The sequence below is a fragment of the Pinus tabuliformis genome, chromosome X, assembly GCF_031772625.1.
Source record: "Pinus tabuliformis cultivar Carrire ecotype Pingquan chromosome X, CPIR1, whole genome shotgun sequence".
NCBI lineage: Eukaryota > Viridiplantae > Streptophyta > Pinopsida > Pinales > Pinaceae > Pinus > Pinus tabuliformis.
The window spans coordinates 1,451,114,051-1,451,128,349 of NC_142308.1; positions in this window are offsets into that span (position 1 = coordinate 1,451,114,051).

Below are 14,299 nucleotides of genomic sequence, written 5' to 3' on the forward strand. Positions count from 1 at the left end.
CACATCGCATGTGAAAACCCTGGGTATGTAGGTTGTATAGAAAATTAAAAAAAAAGCATGCCATGGAAGGTAAAATTCTACAGTAATTGGTCACCTTTAACTTGGGTCTACATTTACACAGGAATTTTCACATAACTTTTTCAATTGGACATTGTAAGAGTGTTCTCAGTCGCACTAATTTTGGTGAAAAAAGTCGACTCTCCTAGCATAGTCATCATCTCTTTTCTCACGTTGATGCTCATGTAGGGAATGTTGCACAAAGAGTCGTGTTTGTGAGGTCGCCGTAAACGAATGGATCAATTGGCAGGTGGACTTTTCCGTAATTTGAGGAACAATATCCATCTAAGCACGCAAAATTTCAACATATAGTGTTAAGAAATGGAAGACAAAGATTTTATTCATCCCACTGAGCAACTTTTAGGTGAGGGCTTCAATTGCCTCTGGCAAAATTATCTACACATTCATTATTAATCACCATGAATAAATAGTTTACAAGCAAACTAAGAAGCTCTCATGACAGGGCTTCACCTCGGGCTTCACGTTGACACTGTCTCTAGTAGAACTCTCTACACATTCATCATTAATTGCCATGAATTAGAAAAACCACCTAGAAAATAGGAACAAATTCCTAATCTACGTCTCACACGTAACTAACTCTGTCTTAGAATACATTTCTCCATTAACTTTAACACTCACCCTTAATGGATAAAGGGTTCATTAGCACTCCTAACATCTCCCTAAATAACTCAAATTTAATTCTTCCAAGAGGCATAGTAAAAATATATGTAACATTGTCACAAGTATTACAATATTCAATATGGATTTCCTTTTGCTAAACCTTCTCCCTAAAAAAGTGAAACTGTGTATCAATATGCATTTTTTTTTTACGAAACACTGGATTATTTACATGTCTGATTGAGCTTCAGTTATCTCATCTAATAATAGTTTCATTTTTTTTGTTCTTATCCCACATCATGGAGAAGTCTCATCAACCAAACTATCTCACATGTTGTTTTGCACATTGCTTAATACTCTGCTTCTGCTGAGGATAAGTATACAATCTTATGCTTCTTGATCCTCCATGCAATGACCCCGAACCCAATCCTAAATCCATATCCCTTTATGGATCATCAGTCATCTATATTTCTGGCCCAATTTGAGTCTGAGAAACCTGTCAAACTAACATCAAACAAATCAATATATTTAATACCAAAGTCTAAGGTTCCTTGATGATACCTTAAGACTCCTTTTCCTGCAACCCAATGATTCTCAAGAGGCTTTGACATGAACTGGCTCAATACACTGACTGCAAAAGCCAAATTTGGCATAGTTGTAGTAAAGTGATTTAGACTCCCAACCAATTGTCTATATAGGGTTGCATTGACCTCCTTAGAGTCATCATTATTTCAAATTCTGATATTCTGTTGTAAAGGCACTCATGTTTCTTTGGACTTATCCATTCTAAATTTTTTTAATAAAACCCTGACATACTTTCCCTCAGACAAAAAAGTCTGGCCAGAATCCCTCCACACTTCAAGACCCAAACAATAGTGTAACTCTCCCTGGTATTTCGCCTCAAAAACATGTGACATCTGCTCTTTGATTTATTTCATGAGTTCATCAGCATTTCCTCTAATGATAGGATTATCTATATATAAAGAAATCAAAACAATTTTCCCCTTTTCATCAAACACAGTATACAGATTAGTGTCACTCTTTCTTATTTTATAACTATGCTATAGGAAAAATGAATCAATTTTATCATACCATGACCAAGGTTCCTGTTTTAGTCCATATAATGCTTTCTTCAATCTACATACTAAATGTTCCTCCCACTGTTTAACAAAGCCTTCAAGTTGCATTAAATACACTTCTTTTAATTTTCCATTTAAGAATGAAGATTTCACATCTAGCTGTTGTATCATCCAACGTTGTTTGGTATCTAAAGCAAATAACATTCTGATTGTGTTTAATTTTTCTATAGGGGTGAAGGTTTCCTCATATTCTATGCCTCCTTTCTGCGAGTACCCCTTTTCAGGCAGCTTAGCTTTATATTTTTCTATGCTCCCATCTTCTTTAAATATAGGCTTATATAACCATTTACAACCTATGGGTTGTTTGTCTTCAAGTAGTTCAACTAGACCCTGGGTTTTGTTTTTAAGTATTGACTCATATTCCTCTTCCATGTATTCCCTCCATTCACTATATCGACTTTCTTCTTTATAATTTGAGGGTTAAATAAAATTTAACATACTACTTATAAGACTATGATCACTATATCTTGCTAGCAACTAAATTTGCTTGCCTGATCTCCTGAGTGGTAGACTGGCTTCAAATCTGTTATGGTCATCCCTTGGTGGACTTGGCCTGCTACATGGATCACCATCCACATATTCATTTTTTTCTTATCGTTGATGTTGTTGTTCTTACTACTATTGTTGTTGTTGCTCATGGCTATCTCTTTCATCACTTCCATCTTCCACCAACAAAGGCATGTTCCATTCTTCATTGCTTTTTTCATTGTTTCCATCATCAACCTACTCTTGGAATACCACATCTCTACTTGCAAACACATTATGAGTGGAGGGATTAAACAATTTATCAGCTTTAAACTCTCTGCAGTACCCAACAAGAATTCATTTAATAGCCTTTGAATCTAGTTTCTTCCTATCCTCTTTCTGAACATGAGAAAAATATTTGGAGCCAAAAACTCGTAAACAATTAACTGCAGGCCTAAAACCTAATAAATCCTCCAATGGAGTTTTAAAACCAAATATTTTTGTTGGAATCCTATTCTTCAAATATACTACAATATTTATTGCTTCCGCCCAAAATCCATTGGAGAGGTTCTTGACTTTTAACATGCTTGGAGCACACTTCACAAGGGTTTTGTTTTTCCTCTTTGCAACCCCATTCTATTGAGGAGTGTGGACTACTATGAAATGTTAAACTATCCCATGGTCCTTGCAATATTTTATGAAACCAACCTTCTTTTATTCACCCACTTTATTTGAGTGGAGAATTTTGATGAATTTTCCTGTTTGTGTTTCAATCATGCTTTCGAACTCTTTAAAATATTCGAAAGTGTGACTCTTCTTTCTAAGAAAAGATACCCAAGTAAATATCATGTAATCATCAAGAAATAATAATAAATAATAGGCACCTCTAGATGACCTTGTTTGCATCGGCCCACACAAATCAGTGTGCACAAGCTCTATTATATCTCTCTTCTTTCTCTCTACATTTGTAGGAAACTCATTTCTATGCATCTTCCCAAGAGCACGTGCTTCACAATCAACATGATCATTCTTTAAAATAGGAATACCACTGACCATACCCCGTTTTTGAAGTAGAGGCAGGTCATTGAAGTTGATATGATCTAATCTTTGATGCCATAAGTCTTTTGAAGTCATAATTGATGAGGTCAAGGCTTAGTGTGGTGCGCTTCTCACATTCAACCTACCCACTAGAATAGCTGACGCAATTGGCTTCATACGATCCATCAGATCTTCAATAACACAATAAGGCTTAAAAAACTCTAGCTTAAGGATCTAATCCATTATCATAAAAAGATATATTAGGTTCTTTTTTAATCTGGGTACATACATCACATTTTGAATATGTCGAATATTTCCATCATGCAAAATGAAAGGAATATTACCATACCCTTTGATCTGGTACCCTCTATCATCACCAAGGTAGATATTTGCACCACTGCTAGTTTCTTTAAAATTCTCAAACCAATGTGTGTTACCTATCCTATGAGTAGAAGCACCTCAGTCCTCAAACCAATTTTTTGCTTCATCTAAGCAGAATATGCACAATCAGATACAAACAATCTGAGATTCTGATTTTCATCTTCATCAGCAAAGTGTCTTGTAAGCTTCATATGTCTATGGTGACCTTCATTAAACTTCTTCTTCTTGCAATTTTTAGCTATGTGACTAGCTTTACCACAATAAAAGCATTTGGGCCCTAAATCACTTTTGTTTAAGGATATACCTTGAGATGGTTTTCTTTGTGGTGTACTTCCACCTTTCTATCTTGCATTTATCTTCCATATGAAGGGCTTATTCTTCTCCATTAGAGCAAGATCTGAACTCTGGGATTTTAGAGTCATACGCCTCTCTTCCTCTTGCATCACGATCCCTGTCAATTCTTCGAAATTGGGGGCTTTCTCTCTAGCATTCAAGTCGGTGATAAACATATGATAGTCATCGTTAATATCATTCATGGTGATCATGATGAGATCAATGTTTGACAATATCTCTCATATGTCTCCCAACTTATCTCTGAGCTTTTTGATTTGAGAAATGAAAGCAACCATTCATTCATTCTCCTCCATTTTAATGGAAATCATATTTATTTTCAAAAATATCAATCAATTTTTGTTTTTTATCTCGTATAGGTAATTGAGGGTTTTCCATATGTCGTTTTCTGATTTAGATTCACAGATGTGACGGATAATACAATCTTTCAATGACAATTTTAACAATGCTTTAGCTTTGTTCTCCCTCTTTTTGCAGTCCTTGATTGTTGCATTTTTCCCCTCCAACACGGTGTTCAACTTAAATTCCCAATTAGAGTAATTGGATCCATCAAGCTTATTTGTCTCATTCATATATGTCTCTTCCATCTGGTTATTCATCTTGACAGGTCTCCCTCCAGAAATAAAAATTCGACCTCTAGCAATTAAAAGGCAAATCTATCTTGAGATCCAAGGAGAAATTTGGAGAAGAGATCATATTTTTGATGGTGGAAATAGATTCAGCGGCATCAAAAACCTCTAGACACATAAAATTTTAAAATTTAACAATTATAACCTAGATTTACAAAAATCTCAACCAAAATCATTCAAAATATTGTTGGATTTTCCATCTTATGTTGTAGTTGTTACAATGAATTTATGAAGGCATTGAGAGATATGTGTTGTTTCATTAATGATTCATATAATTGGCATCTGTCTATCTTGAAATTGCTTCCTCTTCGTGGGCATAAACTATTTACGATAACCCATGTAACCAGTTATTGCATATTCTTTTCTAACTAATTTTCCCAATCCGCGTACGCAGCTCGGTTGCCTTTGCAATTTTGTAGTTCTTTGATGCAAAATCATGTCTTAGAAGATAGGAGTGGTTTTTAGTCCTTCATACAATGGAGTGTTTTTTAGTCCTTCATAGTCGAGTCTAGTTTAGGTTTTAATGGTAAAAAGTATAATGTTTTGAATTCAAACATGGATCAACTTTGGAGTTTCAAATCTATTACCAATTTATTTAATTATAATAAAATAATTAAGATATAATTATATAAATTTATTAGTTAAATAATTATAACCCTTTATTAATTAATAATAATAATTATTTAATTATTTATATTAATTAAGATATATTATTAATTATTTAATATACAACAAATTTATGCCACATAGATTGATTAGGTGGCTTTAACATGCACAGTGGGAAACCAAGTTTGTTAAGCATCTATCTGCATTCTATGTCATCTAGTAACAAAAGATTTTCAGTCTTTCTATCCAAGCTATATAAGTCAGAGATTCTTGTCAATACTCTAGAGATCTACATACATATATATTTGGATCAGGAAATGTAAAATCTATTTGCATATATAAACAAAAAAGTTAAAAGTAGGTTTGCTACTCATGTTGTTCAACATAAGCTTATTCCACTAGTGTACAATCTGTGGCATTCGTCTATGGCAGCTCGTTTTGGACCAAGATACAAGGCAAGTGCTTCTCAATTTGGCCAAGTCGAACATCCTATTTGTGCAGTTGAAACTGCACCTTCTGGAATTCTTGTTTGTGATTTGGCATGCCTTAGATGGTAACAACCATGCCCACCGAAATTTGTTACATAGCCTTGCCCAGTAGGCTTTTCATCAACCAATACAAGTAGAGGGTTTCCTTGAGTTCAATGATTATGCCCCTTGTATTTTTAGGATCTAGTACAAGGGTTCTCCAATCCTCCTATTCTGTGCCCATCTCACTCTCCTATTTCACTTCTTCTTCCCAATCCTCTAATAGCTTGCAAATATCCTCATTAGTGCCTTCTCGGTAGGCAACTCTCACTTTAATAATTAACCTTTCAACAGATTTCCTGCCTCTATGTCCCTCTGATGGGCTCGGTTTCATGTCCTTTCTGGTCGCTTGGGACCTCCTTCCATAGCCATGGCATTTTTCATGATGTGCCATGATCTCTCTGATTGAACCCTGTACATTGTAACAAAGTGTAATCTAGTTACAATTCAATGTAATACGAAAGGGAACTTGCACACAAGTGGTAATATTATAGTGCACCAAACTGCCTTTTTCATACCCTCCCCTATCAGCTGCAGTGCCTAGCACTTCAGGTTTTCAAGTCAATGCCCCAGAGAGGTCTGACCCACAACCAACACTAGCTATTACACTTTGCCTCAAACACCTCCTCTCAGAATCAATCTGCCTTGTTTCTTCTCCCTGGTCCCAACTTGATCAATACAACCACTTACCAGCTATCAGCCCACCCTAGCTAGCATACCCTTTACCCTCTACCAAGGATGCGAAAGGAGGATCCGACCCAATAGTCAACCCAACCTTGAGCCCCATGACACTGCCATCGTCAATCTACCTTCCATAGCCAATGCCACTCTTCCCGCCCATAGTTCTCATCCTTGTTCCTCTTTCTAAGGTTTCTACATACCTCCCTTCAGCTACGCATGGACTTAAAGTAGAGGCTAGCACTCATAATGCAGCTGGACTACCCGACTCTACCCCCAAGCCCCATCTCCCTAGCTAATGCAGCAGGACTCCTACGAGGTTCAAAACTAAGCCCTTTGTCCAATGACAGTAAAAATTCCATGCGGGAAAGGAAAACTTCAAAGCAAAGAGAAATGGAGAGAATATCTATCATGTGTGTGATACAGACGCAGAACCAAGAAAATGCCACCAACCTATGCCCCCAACGCTTCTCAATTTTGTAATTCTCCTCCATAATTCCTTCTCTCTCCCTTAAACAAAAACTAGAGTAGCTCAACATTACGAGAGTGGCGAGATAGCTAAGTACATCCCCGTTAACCTTCACACACATTCGATATACTTGTTTCTATTGGTGGTGCCGCAGAAGTAGCTCATCGCATCAATCTCCTCCTTTGTAATCGCTCTGATCAACACCAACCTTCCATCCTTCACAGATATAAAAACAAACATTGTCTTTACTCTCGCTGCCACCTTTCCCGTAAACACTACATGTTGTCTTCTAAGGGGCCACCGCACCCATCGCCTCGAGCATGTGGGGGGCAGTGGTACTATACGTTGCAGTACATACCATTAATCCCTAGTTTGAGTGCTTAACTATTGGCTCGTGCCCCGACTAGGGTATTTTAATATGAAAATATTAATACTAATATTTTAGTCTTACAAATATTAAATAATAATATATTAATATATTAGCTTAATCATTAATTTAGTTTATTGATACAATACTTACTTAATACAGAATTAGTATATGAATATTTTTAATATATCATTAATATTTAATTGTGACATTAATATAATATCATCAAATGTAGAAAACATTATTAAAATGTTTAAATAGTCGTAATAAAAGTTTAATATAATATTAATGGTGCATTAATAATATATTATTCCACACATTTATAATGTCTTACATATAAATTAATCTATCCATTAAAACATGTTAATTGTGGTGACATGGTCAACTATAGGTTTTGGCTCACTCTTGTTGACATGGTCAACTATAGTTAGCATGGGAATAATCGTAAATAATATTCAACATGACTACCATCATGAACCACAGTTGCAATGGACGGCATGGCCTATCACTAGGTGATTGATTTTCACCCATAGTGAGCTATATTGAACTATGGTGGATGACCATTTTTTACCATGGACACCTATAATGGATGGTCACGGTTAGTCATAGTGAAACCATGGTTGAGGTTCAACAATAACAATTTTAATGGTAACCATAATGAAATCATGGTCACCTATAGAGATGCCATAGTTGAAATGTGGTCAAGCACAATCAAACCATATTCAAACCATGGTTAGTTATAGTCAATATTGTTCAATTATGGTTGAAAATAGTCAAACCTTGGTAAAATGATAGTGAGTCATATGCAAACCCTGTTCAACCATAGTCAATAATTATCAACGATAGTCAACCATAGTAAAACCATGGGCAACCATTTTCATACAATTTTTAACCATAATCATTCATAGTCAAGGAAATGTTAGCTATGTTTTGAATCTTGTTAACTATAAACCTTTAACCCAAGGCTCCAATATAATGATCCATAAAAGCAATTGAATCTATAATATGCTAGAAGCTTCTCATTACAAGTATTCAAGTCATGCTAGGGTTTAATGTTAATCCCAGGATTTATAATCCCTCGATATTTTAATCTTAACCTAAAGGGTTTATTAATCCCTTAGGTTTATAATATTAATCATAGGGATTCTAATATTAACCATAGGGTTTATAATCCTAGGGTTCAATATTAAGCCTACGATTTATAACATTGATGTGAGGGTTTAGTTTGAATCACTTCAGTTTATAGTATGTTAGGTCTATAATAATAATCCCTTGGGTTTATTAAACTTAGGGCTTATATTCCTATGGTTTAATAGTAATCCTAATGTTCAATGTTATTCCCTCGATTTATAATCCCTTGGGATTTTAATATTAATCCCTTGGGTTTATAATATTAATCCTGAGGTTTATAATATTAATGTTGGGGTTTGATGTTTATTTTAGTGTTTATAAGATTTATGTTAAGGTTTATATCCCTTGGGTTTATGACAAATATATTCTGAATATAGAAATCAATCATGTGATGAGCATCAGTATTACAAGGATGCTGCAACTCCTGGGCTACCAACATTAATTATCAACTCGGGGTTGGTACAAACTTGGAGATGACAGTGCTATATGCACGAGTAAAAGTTAAGGTTTTTCCTATTGTCATTGTTCGTCTGATGAGATACCCTAGGGGTTTCAAGCCATACTTCTACAAAGTCAGAAGAAGCTTGATTCTTTAAAGGAAGAAGAGAAAATCTACTCTAAGAGAGCTACTCTATTGAGGTAATGAAGAAAACAGCATGTAATGCTAAATCACACCATATCTTAATTAACCATTTAAACATCTATGCTAAGAATAATTTCTAAATCAACACTAAACAAATGTTACTATCTAAGCTGCAGAAGTAAAGAGCATCAAACCATACTAGTGTGTAAGAACAAAACTAAACTAAATATCTTTTCACTTTTTCTGTTTTTCTAGGCAAAATCAAGTATGCAAATTAATTGTTCTTGTGGATGTGACAGGTGAATGAAAGGTGATGGAGGATGGCTAGAAGGTTTATGGAGTGGTTGGATGGCGTGGAAGGGTCCTAGGAGGCTTTGTGTGACTTCCTAGAGCTTTCCCATCAATTCAGCTTCAAAACAGGCCGTTTTAGGAAAACCTACAGGATGTACTAGAAACCTACAAGATGATCATGTAGGAATTATAGGAAACCTATAGGATACAACCGAGAGCTAATTGTGAGGTGTTGGAGGCGTTGGGAAGCTTGGGAAAAACATATGATGAGTTGAATTCGGTGTTAGAAACTTTAGGAGCACTTAGGAGTCAATATCCAAGATAAGAGATGGCTAGATTTGCTCAATGTAACTAGGGGAATTTCAATAAAAAATGATTAAAAAACTACTGAGGGTGATGATGGAACAAGAGATGGCTAAGGTGGACGAAGTGTAAGTTGGATGATGGTGATGATGTCTGGGTCTCCTCCTTAAATACCAGCTTTCCTTAAAACATGTGTGTCTTCCAAGAACTATGCAACAAGACACAATTTATAAACTAGAAAAGCATGAATCAGTTGGCTATATTATGCATGAAGAAAATTGCTGAAGGGAATGAAAGCATGAGTGAGATATTATTGTGGAAATGGAGATGGAAAAAGACGACAATGAAATATTCCTGGCAACATGAACCAAATACTAAATCAAGGACAACAAACTCCAAAGTTCATGGAAGAACTAGAAATTTTTGTTTTTGGGGATGCTGGAGGGTCCCTTCGTCAAGTAATGGCCCTAGAGGGAGGAAGTGAGGCCGAGACACCTGTTGACAACCTTATGGTGATCCTTTTGCTCCTGGCTGACCTACTACTTGAAACAAGTCACAAATGGAAGCAAACTATCACACAACCAATCTAATATACAATGTTATAATGGAAATGCATCTACTAAGAAAATGAACAAATAAACTATGAATCGATACTAGAATACATGTACAATAAAGAGGAGCCTTGGCCGCTAAGGTTGGACCCTAACCAAAGAGCTTCAACCCTCTAAGTTAACTCGATAGTGGCTCAAAAAAAAACTCATTCTTATTACCAAAACAATGGATTACATCAAAAACTATCACGAGTCTTGTAGCTCAAAAATAGAGTAGAGTTTTACAATCAAAAATCTGAATTTTACTAAGGTCCTAGGCCTCTTTACTGAAGTCTCCAATGACTTACTTAAAATTAGGGAGGCTCGGCTCCCAAACTCGAGATAAACTGTTGCTTTCTCTTTCACTTGCTCGACTGCCTTCTAGTCCTCGTGATTTGGTTGTTTGCACTAGAAGATGATGGAGGAATATTTGAATGGAGGGGTAGTAAATGAGGAGGATTTACCTCCTATAATCCCTCTCCCTTGTCCCATTCAAGTTTTGACCACAGTCTCTGTCAAAACTCCTTGCTTTTATCCTTTAATCCTGCATTAAATTCACATTAGACCACAAAGCAAAATATCCAGCTCTAACTCATCTCATAAACAAAATATAAGCAAAATTATGTAATAAGTTATGAGAATAACTGGTTTAAGTAAGCTATGAGGTGAATTAAGGCCCATATAATTACCCAATGATGAGGCTCGTCATCACCCCCTACTAAAAGTGTTGTTCATCCTCTGAGCAGCTTAGTCAATATCCATATCCTTCATGACTCTGGTAGCCTCTGTGACATCCCATGCCTCTGCTATGGTCTCTTCTTCTTGTTCATAGAAGACTACCTTCTTTTGTACTTCTTGGCACTACCTCTTTTCCTGTTCTTCTTTTTCTCCCTTCTAGCATACCTAAGAGTAGTGGTGGATTGAGTTTTAGGCCTATCCAATTGACCTTTAACCTTTGCATAGATTGCTTATACATAGGTGTCTTGTTGAGTGCCTCTCTCAACCTTTGAGGGGAGTGATATTCTCTTATCTTCAAGCTGTGTGGTACTGTGTTCCATATCCTTAGGTAGACATCTATACTATCAACTTGTAGTAGCCTAAACATGTCCTCAGAGTGTGAAATTGCTTGCTCTTATGCAGCAATATATCTAGGTTCCAGTTGAGGAACATTTGCAATCAAATTGTGGATACTGACGAGGGCCATGGGATTTGATTATTCATATCTGATCAAAAGAGGTTTAGTCTGCTCTGTGGCCAATATTATTTTCATCTCTGTAGCTCTTGACTCTTCATGGTTCATCCATGAAGCCAAAGACATTAATTCTACATCTTCTAGCTTGGCATTAGGGTCCCAAACATTCATGTCTTTAAGGGCCATGCTGTGGCAAATAAAACTCAGCCATTTTGGCCTTATCCTCTAGTGTACTTTTATCACAAATATCAATAAACTGCCTATAGTCCTGAAATGGCATGGTTCCCCTCTATGATAGTGTCTTAATCTAAAACTAAAGCCATTGTTCTTTGAGGTAAATAGCATAGGATTTAGCTAGGATCCTACACTGGATTGCTTCCAAGGAGAGGCTGGCCATACATGCTAGTTGGTTCTCTCTTTCTTGTAGTTGTCCCCTCAGCCATGCATCTTCTTTCTCAAGTTGACTTCTCATTACAGCTTCTCTGTCCCTTAATCCACTTAGATATTTGCCCATTTCTTTGAGTTTCTCTTCCATGTGTCTAATGTCTTCCACCCCCTTTGATTTGATGATCTTCATCCATCGGTGGGTTCTAGCCCTCTCATTCTCAAGCTCAAAGAATAGTGGGATGGCAATTTTTTTAGGTATTACCCCACCTCCTTCAATAAACCAGTAATAGGAGTGCAGGTTAGGTTGGGGGTTGGGTTCCTTTGTCTCTAGGTCTTCCTCCTTATCTTCTTGCTGCTCCCCTACCATGCTTTCCAATTTTTGTGCCTCCTATAGTTTCAACAGAGTATCCTATAGGACTGTTTTTACTTCCTGTAGGTTTTGTTGTGGATCTTGTAGGATTGCCTTACCGTTTGAGGAAGTTGATCTAATAGCAGGCCTCCTTACATAGCTGATAGATGACTTAGGGGAAGGAATTTTGTCTTTTTGTGTAGTGCAATATTCAATCTCACTAATAATCTTTGTTGATGTTTGTGGCTTCCCCTATTTTATTACTATGTTCTTTCTTGTTCTGAAATATAATGGGGTTTGCCTCATCCCTTTTCCTTTTCTTTTTACTGGGGTGCTGAGAGTAGTGAGGGCAGCTACTATCTCTCTCTTAGTGGCCTCTGGAGACTCCCTAGGTGACTCCTCCTTGTGTTCTTTCCCCTCTATTTTATTGTCTTCTTCTTCTCTGTTTTTCTTGTCTTCTTCATCTTGTGGCTCTTCATCATCTCTATCAGTTTCCTCCTTAATTTTCTCCACGGTTTCTTCATCATCCTCCTTTTCTTCTTCCTCTTCTTATTTAGCTTCATCATGTTCCTCTATGTCAACTTCTTCTTCATCCATATCATCCTTATCTTTCTCTATACCTTCCTCTTCCTATTTTCCCTCCTCTTCACTGACATTAGGACTAAAATCATAAGTTAGGGCTTTAATGTCATCCTCTGCTGGAAAGTATCTGAACACTAACCATGCTATAGGGATTCTGAGGTTTTGGAGGGCATCTTAAATGAGGATCCTAATCAACCCATGGTGATCCAATTATTGGGAATTCCCTTCCTTCGCTTTGTTGCTGGAGTCTATGAGTGATTGAAACAAGAAATAGGGTATGCTGAGTCTTTGGTGAGGTGATGTTTCCATCCCAAATCTTAATTCCTCAAGGATCATGAAATGATAGCCATAAACAAAACTAGATATACCCTCACATGAGATGTGTTTGATGATTTGGTAGCCTACTTGACTCCATGGGTATGGAAGATTGCCCCTCCTTACTCCATTTTTTTCCTTAGTGGGTTCTTCACCTTCTAACAAGAATTTCCTTTTTGCCACCTGGTTGTCTCCTTTGTCTTCTTTTCTCCATGGAATTCCTAGAGGGAGTGTGGTGACCCTAATGATGAGCTTTAGGGTGAGATCTATAGTGAGGCCCCATACTACAACAGTGGCATGGATTCTACTGTCTGGAGTGAGGGAGTGAGAAAATTCTTGAGCCACCTCATCATCATACCCTATGAATTTTTCAAAAATCCCCACCCAGTTGTGTCTTGTAAATATTTCAAGCACTTGGGGGTGTTGTTGGATTCTCACAATGTTTGTGGGCTCTCTCTTATTAAAACCTCCTGTCATATTGCTGGTGAAGCTTGAGGAGAAAATGAGAGGGTTGACATAATTTTTCAAATGCAGGATCAAAACAAAGTTGACTGTGTATGTAATTTACTTCTCACAGTTACTAAATTCACTAGATTCTAGAGTATCCTTAGCATATTTGCTTGCAAAGGGGGATGAAAGTTTAGAGCCTACCTCTTTAGAATGGTTGCAGTGGCCAATTCCTGTGATATTCCCTCTTGAACTCTTCTCTGCCTATCCTGTAGACTGTCTCTATGTATCTTGTAGACAATCTTGGTGTATCCTGTAGACTGTATCTTGTAGGAAATCCTGTGCGTGCTCCTACATGAATTCTTGTGTAGAACAATGGATCTTCACTTCCGGTGGGTGGCCTGGGTTATGAGAGTGACTTGAGTGAGGGTGTTTTGAAGAGGTGAAATGCATGAATGCATGGGAACGATGTTTTATTTCCCTTTATGGTTATTCGAGGTGAGGTGGTGTGATGGCAGCAAAGGTACATTGCCAGTTTTGGACCATTGGTCCCCACTACCCCCTCATCATTTCCCACTATTCGTAATCAACTCCCACCTCATAGATCTGTAGTTTAACCGATTTTTGTCCTAATATTTCTTTGTCTTTGACTTGACTATAGCCACGTGTGGGAGGACACCTAGTTTACACATGCTAACTGAATATCAAGCAACCAACTATCCAAAGAATCCAGAGGAGATGAACTAGTGAGAGTAGAAATAATAATATATTCAGATTGATTTCTAGCATTACTTTCATATCTGG